Here is a 6875-nt window from a genome sequence, read left to right as displayed (position 1 = left end):
GCTATAATTGTTTTATACATTAAAAAACTAATATTTAAATACAAAATCAATCTCGAGTTCGAATAACAGTGCAAATGATTACAAGCTCTATTTAAATTAAACATATAGCAGTGCAAAAAATATATATAAAAAATTAATTTTTTACAAACTAGTTATATTTATCTTTGCCAACAGTACATCCTGTTGCTCCAGCAATTAGAAACTTATGATCTGAATCATCAGCCATCCCATTCCTTGAATTTGGGACAAAATCAGGCAAGCAAGAAAAAATTCCTTGCAATGATGACTCAATTCGTAACAGAGTCACTTTCAAGTGCTCTTTCTCATCCCCTGCACAAGACATGACATTCAAGATAACAATGGAAAAAGTAATAGATACACTTCTTAGCCACTTCCATAACAATCACCAGTATCCAATCAAGTCGAGTGACCAGCAAAGCATCATCTCTCAAGGAGTAAAAATAGCAACTCTGTTAAAATCCATGATTTAACTCGGGAAATGAGAGAAAAAATACATTCCTCCTATGTGATGTGTACAGATTGTATGCTGATTGTATTGTTACATGAGAGAAGGCTAACATATATAGAAAGAAGACTAATAAATGTGGAACATCTACTCAAATAAACGCACAATCTAAACTACTAACCACTATTTAACATTAAAATCTCTCATTATATTTCAAAAAACTCCACAATTTTAAAAACTGAGAGATATTTATGATAAAATTGTTCATTTTTCTCCTTATTTATATTAAAATCATGAACAAAAGGAGGTTTAAACACCTGCTGCCTTTCCTTCACTTCCCCAACTTCTCTAAACCTGTTTGGTTTATGTTTTTATTTTTTGTTTTCATATTTTTTGTTTGGTTTCCAAATTTGTGAAAAATGAATAAAAAATAGTGAAAACAATAAGGGTCTGTTTGTGAAAATAATAAAACCCATTTCATGTTTTCATTTTTTTTCTTCATAAAATTCTAAAAACAAAAAACACTGAAAATGTAACAGAACATGAAAATAGAATTGAAATTGCAACCAAACAGGCCCTAAAATCTTATTTCCTGCTTTCACTTTTTCCTTCACAAATTCTAAAAATAGAGAAGATTGAAAATTAAAACTGAAAATAGAAACAGAAATGAAAACCAAATATGCACTTTCCTTTCCCCTAGAATTCGCAAACACACCCTAATAAAACACAACAAAACTCATACAACCAGCTATATACATACCTGTACTGATCTATTGGATAATAATGAACCTGTCTTCCAAGAAGGGACCGGAGAAGATGATCAACAGCCCCATTAACCTGTCATTGAGAATAAGAATAACCAAGGTCAGATATGTACTAGTAGACCATTATCAACAAGGTTGTGAGAGAATAAAACCTTCCAAGATGGTGAGTCAAAAGCCAAGAAGATAGCTTCTTTAAATTGATCCTTATAACGAAGTATTGCCACACCGCCAAAAGTGATGCCAACTGATAATATTTTTAATTGATAGTCGATTGCAGCCTCAAGAGCTGGTGAAATTGTGGATCTATTCTGAGAAGAGAATTCTCACTGTTTTAGATTTCAAAAAAATCCTGCAGCAAAATTGCAGAGGAAGTAATCACTTCAAACAAAAAAGGATACCTTGGTTGAAGAAGCATAAAAGGTTCCTCCTGCAAATCCAGTGTGTGGTGTTCCTTTCAAGGAGGATATCACAGATGCTAATATTGGCTCAACGAGTTGACTAACTGCTTCTTCTGGGGTTGACTAACTACTTCTAAAGTTAAGTGTAAGCCAATAATATATTCCTCCACAAAAAGTAGGTATTATAATACTTTTAAGAACCTGCTTATAAAGTGATTCTGTAAGCCTCCCAAGTAGAATTTCAAGCAGACAGGAGTAGTATGGAACATCATCAACCAGAAAAGTCCCTGATGCTGCTGAAGAGTGCAGACCTTCATTTCTAATATACCAAAACCATTTATCCAATTATATAAGGAACATACACAAAATACATTTAAACAATATCATTGCCAAATAAAGAAACATATTGCACCTTTACTTACATAACACTACTGGGTTCCAAGTGTAGAAGTAAGGAAAAGAGATGGCATAATAACTCATCGAGCCATTCAGAGAAACGTATCATCGGCATAAATGACAAGTCATCAATTTTATCATCCAATAAGGCCAACTGCAATTACAGTGTGGGCCGATTAAATATTCTTTGTAGTAATAAAAAGCTGTTTATCCAATATATCTAAAAGTTGAAAGCTCACATTTGAAAAGATGGAACCAATTAACTGCATGGTAGCCAAGGTCTTCGGAGGGTCATTAGCATCTAGAAGGAGGGAGTGTCGATGAAGGGAGCGCCGAAGGAGGGATTGGAAGCGCGATGACGACCCAGTTCTGTTTTCCTTTTAACTTCAACCTTTATGGACCCCTTCCCTTCAATTTTAATTAATGCCTACAAGCTACAATGCCACTGCAATTTACAAGCAATAAGTACACTAACTACACTAAATTGTTCAAAAACACAAACTACACTAACTCTATACAATCAATACGCACACAAATTCTTCCAAAAATAAAACAATAAAAACAAACTGAGAATTTGTTTGGGTCATTTAAGTGGATCTACCTACCAATCTGATATTCAATTCAGCAACAAAGTAACAATAATTAGTTGAGGGAAAATCTTTACCTTCTGACACTTTAGTAGGGACGTACACCTTCTGGTTTGCTTGTAGAAGCTTCCTAGGGACCCTGAAGATGGATTTCAAACAGATCTAGAATACCATAACATAACAATACAAACAAATAAAATTGGGAATTTCACTAAAATCTTCCAATTCCAAGCTTATTTATCAAAACTGCAAAGAAATCTAATCCAAAAAAAAGGCAAAGTAACAAAAGAAAAATCTAAATAGGAGTCAATGAAGTTCACTGTGAAACTCCCAACCACTTGGAGAAGTTGTCAAATTTGGCATAATCGGAGTCAGAAACCATGGCTTGGTACCAAGCCTTTCCAGCAGCTCTGATAGCAGAAGCATCCTCCTGCCGAGGAATAATAAACATTCATAGTAAGTATCCGTTTAAACAATTGCCAACTCTTAAATTATCAACCTATCAATCAAACATCCTACCATCAAGATATCGATTCAAGGTTTCAAAAAACAATGCAACACAAATTTAAAGAACACAGAATAACTTACCAACTCATTAAAGTACAGTGCAACTAATCATACAATCAAACCCTACACCTAAATAGTTGAAAACAAAACTATCACTATGGCAATATGGATATGAATGAAGAATAAGACAGAGAATCATACCTTGGAAATAGTGCTGTGCTTCTTGTCGAGCTTCTCCTTCTTAGTCTTAACACGCTGTGCCTCAATGAGAAGGGCCATTCTCTTAGCAACTAGCATAAGGATTCAACCTCAGCATCACATTCAAGTTCTTGAGAGGGTTATTCTTGAGAGTGGCCCTCTTAATCTCCTTCTTAATGGGCCTCACAACAGACTGAACCTCATCAGAGTTAATAATCCTAGCCAGGTCAGCATTCACCATCTTTGACCTTGGAAGAATGTAACCCTTCTTCTTCTCTGATGCCTTCTGGAAGGTTCCATAGATCGAATCGAGTTTCTCGAATGCTGACTTGGTCCAAATCACAACCTGCCGAGGTGGCCACCGGGAGCGAGCTTCCGAAGGTTCAGCCTCTCCACATTTGCGACCTCCACGTCGGGAATGTTCTTGAAAGCCTTAACGGCCTTCGCGCCTTCGGTTCCATACACGATCAGAGGTCCCTTGCGGGAAAATGTAGCGGCGGTTCCTCATTCCCTAAACGAGCAATCTCGACCACCAAATTCCACAAAAAAATTAAGGGAAAGGGAAAAAAAGAACTATAAAGGAGCTGAACTCACCAAGAAAAGCCTCTGTTGGATGTAGAAGTAGATGGTGGGAGTGTCCGAAGAGAGAGCGCCGACGGGGGCATTGCGACGGAAGGGAGCGGCGGCGGAGGGAGCTTCGACGGAGGGTTTGCGAGGGACAGTCAGAATCACTGCCAAAGGGAGTCACCAACGAGAAGAGGGAGTGCTGACAGAGGGACCAGGGATGGTGGGAGTGCCGGAAGAGGGAGCGCCAACGGAGGCATTGCAAACGCCGGCGATGTTCTTCGGAGTGCTGGGGTTCTTTTGAAGTGTGACAAAAAAAGCGTGGCTAAATCTCGAATCAATTGTCACCTTCATAAAAGCGTGGCCATAGACTCTTTTTGTCACGCTTTTTAAGCGTAGCAAAAAAAACGTAACAAAATCTCTGATCAACTGCCACTCTCATAAAAGCGTGGCTATTGACCATTTTTGGCCACGCTTTTAAAACGTGGCAAGAAAAAAGCGTGGCCTTTTTTCTTGTAGTGCGATTAGCAGTTAAACAAATTATCAATTAGGTAAACCAAGAAATTATGCACACCAAACAATTGCAAACAAATGCACATGATACATGTCTGTCCTATTGGCCATGAGCTCACGTGTCAGTTATACTGCTAGACTCGACACATCCGATAACTATCTCGGATATACTCTCTCTGTCGTGCATCCCCAGGAGGAACATCCTGGACTTATCACAATCCGGTCTTAGGAGAAAAGTGCCATGTCACCTTCTCACTGGAGGCTAGCTAATCTGAGGATTGTGTGTCCGGACACACTTACGAACAGAAAGAATGTGGATGGGACAAAATCACTATCCCCACATCTACATCGCAACACTGAACAAGCGGGACAAAACCATCATCCTTGCCAAGTGCAGGTGTCTCATTGCAATACTGCGTAAGCGAGATAAAACCACCATCCTTGCCAGGTGCAAGTGTCTCATCAGTTACACAAGTGGGACAAAACTCGCATCCTTGCCAATCAATAGTCATATCTCATAATTACGCAAGCGGGACGAAACCTCCGTTTTTGCCAATACCATCATTCATCATAATCCTCATCAACCAAAATCATCATCATAATTATAAACATAATCATAATCATCACTAATCATATCATCAATAACATAATCATCATCCTCAATCATAACCTCTTCCAATATTAAAACAATCAACATCACCAATCCGTGAGCGGGACAAAGTCACCGACCTCACCATGGGTGGGACAAACCACCATCCTGCAATATTTATATCTCAGTTAACAAGTTTTATCGGAAAATGATTATTCATTATATCTACCCCCATCATATTCAAAGCCTTTAAGATAGTTATTAGACTCCATATGGAGGTTACAAGGGTTACAGACTTGCCGAAAAGGCTTAACAGTTCAAAACCAGCATTTTTAAAAAATCTGCACAATGGTGCGTACGCACAAAATTTGTCTCAATTCTTTGAGGGTTCGCAAATGATGCGTACGTACAGAACCCAGTTCTACTACCCCTGCTGCAAAATCTGCAGGATTCAATCTTAACCACTAATTTTCAAAAGATCATAACTTTTAGTACAAAATTAATTTTAACTCCGTTCTTTAATGACAATAAAATAGACATTCCCAATTTTATTTCAACACAAATTTCACACAATTTTAAGTTCCAAGTGCCAAATTATAACCCGTTGAAGTTGACCAAAATTTATCAAAAACACATTTTTCTACAACACCTAAAATAACCCTTCTCAAAACCTTTTCCTTTTGCAACCAATACCCAATTCTTACCTTAATCATCATATAACTTTCATCCATTTAAAATCACCTAATTTGACACCTTGAAAATCTGAATCTCACTCGCCTTTAATCTTATTTCTTACGAAAATTTTCAAACAAACAACAATATCCACCCTTATAAAGGTGGAAGTGGGGGGTAGTGGAGAGAATGGAAGAAGAGAAAAATTAAAAGATAAGAAGGAAAAGAGTGGGGGATGGCTGTGGGAAAGGAAGGAAAGAGAAAGAGAAAGAAGAATGAAGGAGTAGAAGAAAGAGAAGTGTAGGTGTTGTGGGAAGAGAATGGGAAAGGTGGGGGTATTTATAGGGAAGAGTTGGAGAAAGAAAAAGAAAATAAGAGAGGGAGAGGGTTACAGGTTGAAAGGGATGATGGGGTTGGTGGGGGAGGGGAGGGTTGGGAATGGGAGGGAATCATGGGAAAGAGGGAGGGATGAGATTGGTGAGAGAGAATCTTGGGGTGGGGTGTTTGATTGGATGGTGGGAGACGTTATGGGGAAGTGGAGTGCTTTGATGGTGGAGGAGGGTGTGAGGAACGAGGAAGAGGGAGAGAATCAAGTGGGTTAGGTGCCTTTTGAATTCAAATACAACGAGGAGGGTTTTCAGCGTGCTCGGCGCTAAACGCGGGTTGCAGGCCGCGTTTAGCGCCACCCCTCCCGAGTCCATCCCACGCATGTATATGCCCTCGGCGCTAAACGCCGAATCACTGGCATTTAGCTCCACCCTTTTTTTTTAAACACCCCTGGTGCTAAACGCCCTATGCTAGCGCTAGACGCCAGGGTGCCAGAGGTAAAATTCACAAAAATTCCACCCCTGGCGTTAAATGGCTAAGGTTGGCACTAGACACCGGGATGGTAGCAACAATTTTTTCGAATTATGTGCTTCTTGGTGCCAAACGCCATGTTCCAGCGTTTAACACCCACCCATCTGAATCCAACTCCACCTCTTTATAGAGGTTCCCGCTTCATTCTAAACTCACTTGTTCCTGTTCTATTCAAAAGACATGATTCAAATATAGTTAAAATAAGGAAAACTATGAAATATAAATGGATGTTAGAAAGACGCTAGGTTAAAGAAAAAGAAAAAAGTTCTTAGTGTTAATTCTTTCCATTAGTAAAGTGTCTTCTTCTTTTCTTATGAATTTTTGTCTTTTCAATTTACCCTTTATGCTATAATCCATAATCCA

The 6875-nt window shown here is 38.6% G+C and overlaps 1 protein-coding gene across 1 annotated transcript in view; it reads left to right on the top strand.

Moving 5' to 3' along the window:
• LOC107606953 overlaps positions 1550-6875 on the top strand; it is a 14909-nt gene continuing 9583 nt past the window's right edge. The window contains exon 1 of the mRNA XM_021107552.1: positions 1550-1573. The gene's annotated coding sequence lies outside the window, so the exon portion shown is untranslated. The remainder of the gene's footprint in view (positions 1574-6875) is intronic.

Source organism: Arachis ipaensis, chromosome B07 (genome assembly GCF_000816755.2).
Source record: "Arachis ipaensis cultivar K30076 chromosome B07, Araip1.1, whole genome shotgun sequence".
NCBI classification, from domain to species: Eukaryota; Viridiplantae; Streptophyta; class Magnoliopsida; order Fabales; family Fabaceae; genus Arachis; species Arachis ipaensis.
This window is presented reverse-complemented; position numbering and strand designations above follow the sequence as displayed.